The sequence below is a fragment of the Mustela lutreola genome, chromosome 2, assembly GCF_030435805.1.
Source record: "Mustela lutreola isolate mMusLut2 chromosome 2, mMusLut2.pri, whole genome shotgun sequence".
NCBI classification, from domain to species: domain Eukaryota; kingdom Metazoa; phylum Chordata; class Mammalia; order Carnivora; family Mustelidae; genus Mustela; species Mustela lutreola.
This window is the reverse complement of record NC_081291.1, coordinates 4,249,611-4,263,110: the sequence shown is the minus strand read 5'-3', so window position 1 is coordinate 4,263,110 and position 13,500 is coordinate 4,249,611. Positions and strand designations below refer to the sequence as shown.

The following is a 13,500-nucleotide window of genomic DNA, read 5'->3' as shown; positions in this document are numbered from 1 at the left end:
CGCTCCAGCCATATCCAGTGAGCCTGCTGTTTCTTTTAAAACGAGTTTCCATCCCAGGGATTTTGAATTCTTGATATTTTCTTCCCTTTTCCCTCATTATTCCAACCTTGGCCCAAATGTCACCCTCTCAGAGAGACCTAGAGTGACCAGCGCTTCCTGATGGTCCAGACACTTCCCGTATATAGTACTGAAAGCATCACATGCTGGAAAACCTCATAATCTCAAGCCATCCAGGACTGTTGGTCATCCCTGAGTACTCCATCCGAAATACCACCGACCCAGTCATCCCCTGAGTTGCTGTTATATCACTTTTCCTATAAGCATGAGAATTGGGTCCCTAGCACCTAGAATGGTGTCTGACAAATAGTAGGCACTCAATATTTTTGGCTAAATTAATAACTGAAGGAAAAAAATAACTGAAGAAAAAAACTAACTGAAGGAAAGGAACTGACTTCTGGAGTCCTAAGCTTAAGACTCCATCACATAAAAATCTGAATGAAGCCACCTGTTAAAAAGCGGCTAAATCAATTCTTCAGGTGACCATCAGCATTTGCATTAAAATGAATAGAATAGGAAAGATCAAGCATTCCCTAAAGTATCATGTTATGGAAATTTTTAGTTATTATGTGTTTGTTTGGACTGAGCATTGGGGTCAAATGCATTTTTTGCTGTGGTGTTGTGGTCAAAAATGTTTGAAAACCACCCAGCTACCAGCCAAACACATGGGCTTTGGCACCCAACTGAGGGTCTGAAGCCCTTGCAAGCTGTTTGGAACTGTGCAAACTCACTCATTCTTTACAGACTTCAGTTTCCTGATCTGTAATGTGGGGATATTGCATGCACATTTCTCGGGATATGAGTGTGACATTAAATTGAGTTAGTGTACCAAAAAAAAAAAAAAAAAAAAAAAAAAAAAAGCTTAGATCAGTTTCTGGCACCTAAGAACAATTTAATCAGTGCTCACTAATATGATTACTTGTTGGGTGAATGAATGAATGGATGAATGAATGAATGAATGAATGAATAGGTCCAAGGTCTAATCTTCCTTGAAATTGCCCTGCCTGTTTCTTTCCAGAACGAGTTTTCTCTCCAGCCCCTTCTCCTGAATAACTATATATGTTTGTTTATTCTGTTTATTGTCAATGTCCCGGGATGAGAATAAAATCTCCAGGAGAGTGTGGGTTGTTTATCCTATGCAGGGCTGAACCTACCATCTGGGGCGGCAGGGAGGGAAGAGGGTTGGCAAACATTTCCTGTGAAAGGCAGGATAGTAAATATTCTAGGCTCCGCTTATGTCACTCCATCTTTGAGCCACGAATTAACTCTTCAGTGCTCAGCTCTGTCTGTGGATTGTGAAAACAGCCTCTCAAATTCTCTTAAAAAGATGGGCCTGATCAAAAGAAATGAAATCTTGCCATTTGCGACAATATGGATGGAACTAGAGTGTATCATGCTTAGCGAAATAAGTCAAGCAGAGAAAGACAACTATCATAAGATCTCCCTGATATGAGGAAGTGGTGATGCAACATGGGGGCTTAAGTGGGTAGGAGAAGAATAAATGAAACAAGATGGGATTGGGAGGGAGACAAACCATAAATGACTCTTAATCTCACAAAACAAACTGAGGGTTGCTGGGGGGAGGGGGTTTGGGAGAAGGGGGTGGGATTATGGACATTGGGGAGGGTATGTGCTTTGGTGAGTGCTGTGAAGTGTGTAAACCTGGTGATTCACAGACCTGTACCCCTGGGGGTAAAAATATATGTTTATATAAAATAAAAAATTAATTAAAAAAATAATAATAAAAAATAAAACCCATCATTAATATAGCTCAAAAAAAAAAAAAAAAAAAAGATGGGCCTGGCTGCGTTCCAATAAAACTTTATTCACAAACACGGGCAGACATAATTTCGCCCAAGGGTGTGGTCCGCCAACCGTTAAAGATACTAAAAATACTGGATTCAGTAATGCAAGAATTTCACACATTTTTCACCTGCCACTGAAGATTCTTCAAAATCAACCAAAAGGTTGTTTAAAACCTCTTAAATCTTTTTTTTTAAGGGTTTATTTATTCATTTGACAGACAGAGATCTCCATCAAGTAGGCAGAGAGGCATGCAGAGAGAGAGACGGAAGCAGGCTCCCTGCAGAGCAGAGAGCCCCATGCGGGGCTCGATCCCAGGACCCTGAGACCCCTGACCTGAGCCAAAGATAGAGGCTTTAACCCACTGAGCCACCCAGATGCCTCTGTTTAAAGCCTCTTAAAAAATATTTTAAAACTCCCAGCTTGTGGTCCATGAAAAACAGGCATCGGGCAGAACTTGGCCGCGGGTCGGAGTTTGCGGACCCCAGACTGAGACTATGCCGGGACGTCCTGAATAATCGAAGGCCCCATCAGTGTCGCTGAAGTTCAGCCTTCCGGGAGCAGCGCCACCCACCGGGAGCCGCGAGCGCTTCCCGCTCGCCAACCCTCGGAGCCCCGCGCGCCTCCCGCCAAGCCACGCCCTCCCTCGCGGCGATTGGTCAAGCCTCGCCCTCTTCTTCGCCAGGGGACGCCCCCTCTGACAGACACTGCGGGCAACCAGTGGAGTACCGCAGGGCCGCCTCGCGCCCGAGGGAGGCGGGCGTAGGCGGGCCGTTGAGGGGTGGGGCGTGGAGCCTGGTAACCGTTGCCGGTAACAACGCCCCGCCCCATCGCGGCGGGCGGGCTGGCGGGCGGGCGCGCGAGGCAGGCGGGCGGGCGGCGGGAGCGGGAGGAGGAGCGGCCGCCGCCGCCACCGCCGCCGCCATAGAGACTGTAGCCGTGGAGACTGTTACTTACCAACGGGGACCAACACGCAGCCGCCGCTGCTGCCGCCGCGGGAGCCGCTGCCCGAACTCCCGGCCCGAACTCCAGGTGACCGATGCGACCGCCCCGGGCCCGGCCCGACCGGGGAGTGCGGGGGGCGGCGGGGATCCGGATCGGGGATCGGGACGTTCACCCCAAACGTCCGGGGTGGCGCGCCCGCGCTGAAGGGACCCGTCTCTTCAGCCCAGTTCCGCAGGCGCGGCGGAGTTTGGGGGAGTCTGGGAGCCACCCCCGACCTCGTACCCAAACTCGGGGGCAAGTGGGAACCGTCGCCTCACTTTTCAGAAAACTTCCCGAGTTGGGGGCCCCCGAGATCCCTCTCTCACTCTTACCAAATCCCCGACTTGGGTGTGCCCCTGGACCCCTCAAACTTTTATCTTCAAACTCCCTGAACTGGGGCTCCCGGGAACCCTTTCTTACTTTACCCTCAAATCCTTAAGTTGGGGGCGCCCAGGGGCCACTCTCTCACTTCCTCTCACCTTCTTGAAACATCTCCACTCCCTACCTTAAACTCCCGGACTTGGGGGCTCCTGCAGACCCCTCTTATCTTTTACTCCCCCAGTCTCTGAAACTGGGGTCCCCGGGGCCCCTCTCTCACTCCTAACCTCGGACTCCTGAATCGCGAGGGCCCGGAAGACTCGTTTTCACGTTTGCCCCAATTTCCTGGATTTGGGGTGTCTTGGGGACCGTCTTCTCATTGTGACCCCTCCCTCCAGAATTGTGAGCTTGAGGGCTCCCGTGGAACCCGGTTCTCACTGTTTACCCAAAAGTCGATGAGCTTGTCTTGGGGAAAACGCCCCCCTCCCTGGCTCTCCCCAGACTCCCCGAGAATCAGACTCCCCTGGGACCCGTTTCTCAGCGTCTTTACCCAAAATCCTCGTGGTTAGGCTCTTCGGACCCTCCTCCCCTCTCTCCCTTTGAGCCCCACATTCCAGAGTTTGGGGGATCCTGTGTCCGCCAGGGCTTCCACCCCGCTGGGGAAGCCCCTTCGCACGGCCGCCACTCCCCTGTTTAGACCGATCTCCCAGCGAGGAGAGTTTCCCCAGAAGTTGTGTGCGTGTGTGTGCGTGTGTGCGCGTGTGTGCGTCTGTGTGTGTGTTTTAATGTATTGACTTACGTTGTTTAAAGAGCCTAACCTGTGGCCCAAAACTGCTCGGTGACATTTTCTCCTGGGATTGTGTGAGTGCCTGTGTGTTTGTGAATGTGAACCCCACCCGTAACTCCCCCTTCCCCCGAAGCGCACTCGGCACACAGAGACACACAGACACCCCCCCCGCCCCCCAAATACACTATTCCTTCCCCCTCCTGAGCGAAGCCAGGGGCTCCCTCGCCACCGGCCCCTGTCGGCTGTTTTCGCTGCTGCACTAGGAAAGTTCGGTTTCCCCGATCCTAGTGGCTATTTCCAGGGCCCCTGGGGCCGAGGTGCCCCTGCCATTCCAGCGGAGGCGGGGGTGGTTCACCGTCCTAATTTTAACCTCCTGGTTGCCCTGCAGGAATGAGGGAGGGAGTCCAGGTCCGCGTTCTGCATAGACCTCCTGCCTGCTTCTGGCTGTTTTCATGGTGCAGCCCCCAGCACACACGCGGAGCACAACTATGTCTTGCCCGGTGCGATTAACCGGCAGGGCAGACTCCCCTGAGTTTTTTTCCCTCCCAGCCAGCTTTATCTCGCAAATCCAAAATATCAAACCTTATGTAAGACTCTGGGTTTCAACTAAGACTCCCCCAGCTAAATAATTATGCTAATAATAATGACCCAAAAAGCAACAACAAAACCTTTTTTTTTCCCCCCTGCGCATATTGTCAACATGTTTTTATCCCTTGTCTTCATGCTCTGAAGCACCGTGTGCTTCTGTTAAGACCCTTACCCTCCTCCCTGGGAGCGTCAGGGCTGGCTACCGGTTCTTTCTCCCACTCCAGTTTAAAAATGTGAACCCGCTCCAGAGTAATGTTAGAGACAGCTTATCACCTACCCTTGCCAGAGAGGTGAGAGTGTGTGGTGAGAGCCTCTCCTCCCTCTGCCCTCCCCTCCCTCCCCCTTCTCCCCGCTCTGCCCCCCCAAAACCAAGAATCCAGTCTCTTTAGTCACTGATCACTGCTATCTTGGCCAGCCAGTGAGCTTGGTAAATACCAGAGGGGACCGGGTAGTTTTCAAAAAAAGATTTCCGATGCATGATGGACAAGCCGACTGCTTCTGTGGTCCTGTGCTATTCGGCTGGTTTAGGCTGGGAGTGAGTTCAGATACAGTTTGCTTCTGCAATAAAAGCAAAACTGAATTATTTAGCCTTTAGATACATTCTTCTTTTGTGCCACATAAACTCCAAAGGAGCATCTGGGAGCAGGGACACTTATTAATTACACTAAGCAACAGAATGAGTTCTTGGAAATTCTATTGATATTTGCACTCTGCACTAAGGACATACATTACCTCTTTTTTCAAAGATTTTATTTATTTGAGAGGGAGTGCACGAGCAAGGCAGGGGGAGAGGGAGAGGGAGAAGCAGACTTTCCGCTGTTGGGCTCCATCCCAGGACCCTGAGATCATGACCTGAGCTGAAAGTGGCTGCTTAATCGACTGAGCCCCCCCCCCCCCAGGCATACCAGGACATATATTATTACCTTAATATTCAGCTTTTAGCACGTTTCTCACCGAAGTATGGCCGGGCTGGGGCCAGTCACCAGAAATGCAGATGCTGGGAAATATCTTATTCCTTTGAGCTAATTTGTACTTTCAGAGTCAAGTTAAAATTAATTCTTATTCGTCAATATTTAATTAATTGTACTTTGGTTAATGTTATAGCTCGAGTCAAAATTTGGAATGTACCGCTAGGATTTTTATAGACACTTGCGGTTGTTTTCCTCATAAAATTCCAGGGGCAGTAGGAACCGTATTTTATCACTTTGACTCTTTTTAATTAACTGCAAGGTAACCACTTATTTAAATAACGTGTCCCCCTTCCCTGACACCTGCTTATTTGTAAAATGTGAACTATTTAAGAGACAAGGAAAGTTCGCTGAGAAATCATCTTGCTAGTTGGGACCCTTGCCAGACTTGGGAGCCGAAGGTGTAAGCCCTGAGGCACCCTGCAAACACATCCACATTTCCACTCCATGCTGTACGGACATTCCACCCTGTGGGTCCGTAAGGACCAGAACCTGGATCCAGTTCGGGTCCGATTTTATCTGTGCCAAACTGACAAAAAATTTTCCAGTTTTCAGAGCCTTTTGGAGATCGGCATTGTTATAAGGGATTGTAGACTGATGTATTTAAAAAGCCTTTGGGCTCCCTCTCTGTTATTTAAAGGATGAGTCTCTCCATCCCAGGCCAAGTTCTCTAGACACGTGCCTGGCCCCGGGGGGTGTCCTTCCTTTGCTGACTGAGTGCATGAATGGAATATGCGCGGGGAATGACAGAGGACACTGACAACCACCGACATGCTTCTTGGAGACCGCAAGAGCAGCAAGGGGATCCTTAACAGGGGTGGGGGGCGAGGGGAGAAGGGAAGGGAGACCCCGGCTCTTCCTTGAAGAGAGTCAGGGGTGCGTGGGATAAGAAGTAGGTGACAGAGGACGCGGAGAAGAGCCAGGAAGAGCCCCCGACAGGTCTGGGGAGCATCTGGGCCTGGGAGGCGTGGTCTGCCTAGGAGAACGAGGAAGATCTTTCTAGTAGATGGATTTCTGACAGCCCACCTGAGCGCAAGGTGGCCAAACCGAGCTCCCCATGGGCCCCTCCATCTGCTCGTCTGCCCTGCACCCCGTTAGTGAGGACCAGCCGGCTTCTCCTGGCGGATGAGGCCAGCACTTGGGAATCGGCCTCTTTTCTCACAAACCATCAGCAAATGGTCCAGCCACACCCGATCAGTGGCGATCTGGGACCCGACCGTGCCTCACCGCCTCCACGCCCAGTCCCCGCTCCAGGCCACCAGCCCCTCCTGGCCGGATGGATGGATGGATGGATGGATGGATGGATGGCCCCGCTGTTTGTTAGCCAGGTGGGCGTGGAGGAGGGGGTCATATTACCTTCCTTGTGTTTCCCTCAGCTCAGAACCCCCCCAGGGCTCCCGTCTCAGGCTCCCCGTCTCCCGTCTCACCCAGCAAAGGCCAAAGTCTCTTCCCACCCCGGGCCTCTCCACCCGAGTCCTCTGTGGCCCCATCTCTGACACTGAACTTGCTCCTGCTCTGCTTCAACCCCGCAGGCCTCTTGGGAGTTCCTCAAGCTTTCTGCCTAGAAAGCTCTTCACCCAAGTAAAGGGGTGGGGGTGCTGCTCCCACCCTGTCTTCAGGCCTTTTCTCCAAGGTCACCTCCCCAGGCCACCCACTCAAAAGCGACACCCACTTGGCCTCCATCCCCGCTGTCTTTTTCCTTAGCTTTTATCACTCACGTGCGGGACGTAATGACAGAACGCACGTTTATTTTTATTATCACCATCTGGCCCCCATTAGAAGGGCAGCCCCTTAAGGGGAGGAAGCTGTGCGCGATTTATTAACTTCTCTTTCCTCCGGGCACTCTGTATTGGTTAAATGAATAAATAAACAGTTTCCTGCCCACCTGTGGGGGAGGCGCACCTAGAAATGGACAGTCGCTCCTTACCTGCCATATGTCGCCGCCCCTGCGTCGCGGAACAGCTTGGATTGGACGGAGAAGGGCTCGAGCACAGTGTCTCTGCTGCTTCGCCCCGGGGGCATTAGGAAACTGTGTTTTGGAGATGAGCCTCCCCTGTCATTCCCTGGGGGAGAGCAGGGGGGGGGGGTGTCAGTGTCCTTCTGTGAGTGTAGAAGTTCCCTGGGACAAAGATATCATTCCGCAAGCATTAGCGCTCAGCAGCACCACCACCAGTGAAGGCCAGTGGTTGGGAGTCCCCCAGGCTTGGTTGTGGCCAAGGCCCCTTGGCACCCTGTTCCCCCACATCACCCCCTCGGGGGGGCCCTGGCCAGTGGCCAACTCTGCCAGCAGAACTGACACCCGAGGACGCCTAGAAACTGGTTTCCCTTCTCTGTTACCACTGGCTCATGGGTGCATCCTGGTCGGAGCCTGGAAACCCGCCACTCAGAGGTGAGACCCAGCCCGCTTTTCGTGCCAGGACTCGAGTCAGGCCCTCAGGAGCCGACAGGCTGGCCCGGCTCCTGGCTGAGCTCCCCTTCGCGCTCCCCAAAACGCATTCCTGCCTTATGATACATGGGTTTTGTGCGTTCGAAAACCCTGCTCTACGCCCTGGCAGCTCCTGTTTCTTATTTTCAATTTTCTTGATTCCCTGACTTTATGAGAAATAGAGTTGACTCCCCAAACCCGAGTGGTACATTACAGCAAGGGTCATCAGACACTGTGAGTCAGACCACACCTGCCGTCGTCTGTGTTTTTAAAAATGGGGAAAAATTCATACAGCCGTTAAAAATGCATTGTACTTCATGGAAGCCCTGGTCCGGTGGTGGTTCTCACTTCCTGTGTCTGGCAGCCCAGGCATGCTATGGGCAGTAAGCCTGTAAGACTGAGGCCTCTGCAGTTACTTGGGGCGTGTGCATGGTTTGAGCATGTGCATGTGTGTGTAAGAACTAGGCCACTGGGCCCAGGGTTGCCCTTCTGGAGGTGACAGTTGAGTTGAGACTGAAATGAAGATGAACAGCCGTGTGGAGGTCAGAGGGGAGAGCCTTCCAGGCCTGGGGTGGGGGGTCAGGTGCAAAGGCCCTGTGGCTGGAGGACACAGCAGGACCCCTCAAGGCAGCCGTGAGGTTGATGCCTGGTAAGCAAAAGGAAGAAGGCAGAGGTCCCCCAAAGGCCATGGGGGAAGACTCTGGATGCTATTCTGAGTACAAATTAGATGGTCTAAGTCCAGGGCCAGCTGTTTACTGGAAGAGCTGCTTTCTGGACCTCTGACATCTGTTCGTTCATTCATTCTTCAGAGTCAAGCACCAGCCTCAGAGGCTACAAAGACCAAGAGCAACTAGGAGACCGAGGCGGTCTCAGAAGTGGTGGTGCTGGACTTCGCCGTGGGGCAGGCCGTTGGGTGGGGACAGTGGATGGGGACAGTGGGGCGGTTGGGCTGGGTTCAGGGTACAAGGGAGATGAGGGGGAGAGAAGAGCAGGTGGCAGGAAACTCTGGCCCCCAGCTCCATTCCAGCCTGCAGCTCGTGCCCGTGGGTAAAGCTTTCTTGGGATTCAGCCCTGACTGTTCATTTACACACCAGCTCTGGCTGCTTCTGCAAGGGAACTGCAGAGTCTTTGTGACAGAAGCACAGGGTGGCAAAACCCAAAGTATTTACTGTCTGGGCCTTTATAGGAAAAGTGTTCTGAGCCCAGGCTGGACAAGTGAGGCTTGTCTCTGGCGCTGTGGCGACGTGGCTTTGTGATCGGGCACGGTTTTGGAGGGTGCACCCAAAAGCTTGGAGTCTGGAATCTGGAGTCATAGTCCAGGTGACGGGTGGCAGGGGCCTGCCTGACAGTACAGGCCAGGGGGTGCTGGGGAAGATAGCAGCCAGGTTCTCAGGGGCTCGGGGACTTAGGGACTCACCCGGCCAAGGGTCCGGAAGGGTGATTCCCAGGCGCCCAACGTTGGGGATCTGGCACAGTGTGTCACTGTGATGAGTCTGGGACCACGGGAGAAGCTGGTGTCGGGCAGGGAAAGTAACGAGCTCCCACGAGGGCTCGGCTGGCTTGTGGCTGAACAAAAGCCCAGGGTGTGGATGGGCCACACCATGTCCGCCCACTCATCCACTCGTAAGGCTTTCTAGTAGGCAGCTGGGTTGCAGGGTCTGGAGCTGCCTAAGCCCGTGCGGGCTCGGGGTTAGCTCCTAGGAGCCGTCAGAATACAGGTGGTCCTCTCAGCCCTCCAAGGAGCGGGTGCGCAGTGAGAACAGAAGCAGGAGCCAACGAAGAGTCAGCAGAGGAAAGTGGGTTTTTTTTTTTTTTTTCAATTGTGGCAAAATACACGGGAGGGACAATTTGCCGTTTTACCCATAGTCAGGTGTGCGGTTTGGCGGTACTGAGGGCATTCGTGACGGCCTGTGGTCACTCGTTCCAAAATGTCTTCGTCTCCCAACTGGAAGCTCAGGTCCCAGGAGCAGAAACTCCCACTTCTGTCGCCACGCTCCATGGTAATCTTTAATCTACTTTCCGTCCCGCTGAATTTACCTTTTCTAAATGTTTCTAGAACATTTCTAGAACGTGTGTCCTTTGTGTCTGGCTTTTCTCGCTGCGCACAGAAGCCTCCAGGTTCACCCACCTCGCAGCGGGCGCCGGGATGGCTTTCCTCTTTGTGGCTGAACGAAAGCCCCAGGGTGTGGATGGGCCACACCGTGTCCGCCCACTCATCCGCTAGTGGACACGTGGGTTGGTGCCACCATTTGGCTACTGTGACAAATGCCGGACGGAGGAGATCTTGAAGGGATTTTGAGGCGGAAAGGGGAGCAAGGCAAGGGCGAGCCCCGGGGAGAGAGAGGTCCGTAGAGACCAGGAGGATTAGACGAGGCCTGCCCGTGGGACAGGAGGATTAGACGAGGCCTGCCCGTGGGAAGAAATGAAAAGGCCAGACCCCAGCCACAGACAGAAGGCCCGGCCCACGCGCCCGTTGAAATTGTACTAGTGATACAGAGTCCGCTGCTAGAGTTGCAGTCACACCTAATTATGTTTTTATTTTTACAATGAAGCTGTTTATCGTCTAGAAACAGTGTCGTGTTTCTAGGCTACGTTTCTATCTGAAAGGTGACCCGTGGAGGAAGGCCTGGGAAGCAGCAGCCCCCGACATTACCAGCCCCCAGATAGGTGCTCCTGCTCCTGCCTAGCCGGTGAGAACCCAAGGGAAAGGCCAGGCAGTGCTCCCCACCGCCCCCATCCTCAGAACATGGGTGGATGTGGCCTGTTTCCAGGACAAAATAGATTTGGAACCCCAGACCCACGGAAGATCGCCTCAAGTATGTGCTTCTGATTTTTATTTATTTATTTATTTTAAAGATTTTATTTATTTATTTGACAGGCAGAGATCACAAGGAGGCAGAGAGGCAGGCAGAGGGACAGGGGGAATAGGCTCCCCGCTGAGCAGAGAGCCCGATGTGGAGCTCGATCCCAGGACCCCAGGATCATGACCTGAGCTGAAGGCAGAGACTTTAACCCACTGAGCCACACAGGCGCCCATGCTTCTGATTTTTAAAAGAATTTTTCATTTTCTAGAAGAATTTACCTTCGTGGGGACTTCTGTGTGTGAGTTGCTCTCCGGGAGTCTCTGTCCTATGTGAGCCGCCGCCCCCCGCTCCCCCCCCGCCCCCAGCAAGCTTCCGAGGAACTCTTGCCTGGTCGAGTACTTAGTGTGTCATGTAGCCTCATGGGCCAGGTGAGGACGGTGGAAGATGCCGCAGAAATCGGAAATGGTCTGCGGCCGGTGGCAGCTGAGCTGCAGCAGAGGCATGAACGGGAGCTCTTTCAGCAGCTTCTCCGCTGTGCGAATCATGGCCTGGTTGTCCCAGCAGCTCTTGAAATGGCCCGCAGGAGGACATAGAAAGTATTTCTGGAAGCCCCGTGTGACTCGGCTGCTTGCTCACCCCACTTTGTACCTGGGCGTGCATCTTTCGGAAGGACAGTGCCCTCCGGGGACACTGTGGGGTGGCGGGGGGGGCCAGAAGCAAAGGTTCCTGGTTTGGGGGTGATTTAATGTCACAGACTGCAGGGTGGGGGTGGGGCTCAGAGGTGCCGCAGGGCAACGACATGGTGTCCCCACTAACCCCCCAGGGTGGCGGGCTCCCACCTTCCTCCCGCCTGGGTGCTCTGTCCAAGCCTGTCCTCATTCTAGCCACAGGGGTGACCGAAGTCTTCGTCCCTCTCCATGCTGTAGGCAGGCCCCCGGGCCGCCCCCAGCTCTGGTAACAGTACTTAATGCTTGGGTGCCAAAGAGCAAGGAGCGTGGCCCGCCGCCCCCCTGTCCGTGCACGGAGCCCGGCTGCCCGGCCTCGATGATGCTTCCTGCCCGGTCTCTCCTCACACCGCCTTCTGGGCCGCGGCGGAGGGTCGCACGGGCACGTTCTGCTCCCAGAGGCCAAATCCCCAGGCCTTTGCAGTAACCGCGTGGTGCTCAGCTCAGCGTTCAAGGCCATTTCGGGCCTCAGACCCTTTTCCTCGTCAGTCAGTCCTCCAGATGGACTCACCACGCCTTATGCGGGTCTCCCGCTTTTGTCTGCCCTCTCTCCGAACTGTCACGTCTACTCAGCAAAATCTTTTCTCTCCGGACCCTTGTCTGGGGCTCTCTTCCCAGGGAAGCCTGAGACCCGACGTAGCGAGCCGGGCGGATAAATGTTAGGACTAAGGCCGCGTTTCTCCAGTGCCTTCAGGATGCTGACCTTCCACGGCCTCCGTCGGCCAGGGGCGCCCACCCCTTCCCCCCATGACACAGGTCATGTCAGCAGCTGTGTCTTCAGGCATGTCCGAATGTTCCCTGCGGTGGGGGAGAGTTACCCTAGCTGGGGACCCTAGGATTCTTCTGTCAGAAGGGGTGTGACTGCCGTGTTGCCGCCGCCCGAGGCTCCTTGTACATGTGGTAGTGGTTCATGGAATGTTCTTGGTCGTAAGATCCTGGAGGACAGGGGCAGCGGGGCCTGCCACACTTTCCACGGGGCTTGATGTTTGTCTCAGACACCGGAGCCCAGGGCGTTCTTCCAAGAGTGAGGCCTGCATCAGGTAATGGCAGCCTTTGATTTTAGCAAAAATCAGACATTGTGAGACCCTTGCCTGAGCTCCAGTAGCCCTAAAAATGCCATGTTTTTGATTCAGTTGAGATTAACATTCCAGTCCCTTCGACATGTAGTGTTCCTTTAGCAAATCCCCAAAGAACGCTTCATCGAAGGCTCTTACCATTCCCTGACTCTCCTTTCTGCTCTGCTAAAATCACAAGTCACATTCTTTTCCAGAAAGTGCAGGGAACTTAGTGTTGGTGGGGGGGCGGGGTGGAGCCTTAGAACCCAACCATAGCTAGGTTCTCCGAAGGAGCCGTGTACACAGTGGAGAATAATAAATGTCTCATTCTGTGTCTAAGCCAATTGCAGCTTCTCAATTTGTGCTTGTTCTGCTTTGGAACTTTTCAAAGATTTCACTTGGTCAGAAAGTTGATGTGAAACAAATCCCGGTCATCATGGCCGTCAGAATTGTCTCATCCTCGACAGGTGGCCCTCGCATTTTGGGCAGGTTCAAAAGGCTGCCCTGCTGGGCTGGAGGAAGTAGTTACTGAGGACCCCTCAAGGTTGTGGGTAAATATTTCTAACCCTGGCTCGCTTCCTGAAAGATCCATTTCCCCAGCGCTCTTCCCCAGCTCGGGAGCTGTTCCCATCGGCGGGTGCTGGTTCGGGGTCATGGGCCCCAGCGGTGGCGGTGGATGTGTGTGGGGTGAGTGTGGACGGAGGCTCATCTGATTAAAGGCACTCTCCGTCCCGGGGCCCCTTTTTCTTTTTATCTTTGAAAGCAGGAACATGAGCCAAGTACGCACCCAGGCTGGGGCGAGCCCCCACTTCTGAGCTTTCTGCCGCGGAGTTCCAGCTTCTAGTTAGACCGTCACGTTTTTCGCTGGGAAGAGAAGTAACTGTTAACGCCGGTCAAAGTAGAAGCCAGTTAACAGGCTGGGATGCCCTTCACGGAGAGCAAGGCCTCCCTTGTTGTTTGCTGGTAGAGACCCTCAGATAACTGTA

At 53.5% G+C, this 13,500-nt stretch overlaps 1 protein-coding gene across 5 annotated transcripts in view; it reads left to right on the top strand.

Annotated features, from left to right (window-relative positions):
• Positions 1–2,712: 2,712 nt before the first annotated feature.
• Positions 2,713–13,500, top strand: part of RFX2 (regulatory factor X2) — an 89,077-nt gene continuing 78,289 nt past the window's right edge. For all 5 annotated transcript variants that reach the window (XM_059159645.1, XM_059159644.1, XM_059159643.1 and 2 more), the window contains exon 1: positions 2,713–2,892. The gene's annotated coding sequence lies outside the window, so the exon portion shown is untranslated. The remainder of the gene's footprint in view (positions 2,893–13,500) is intronic.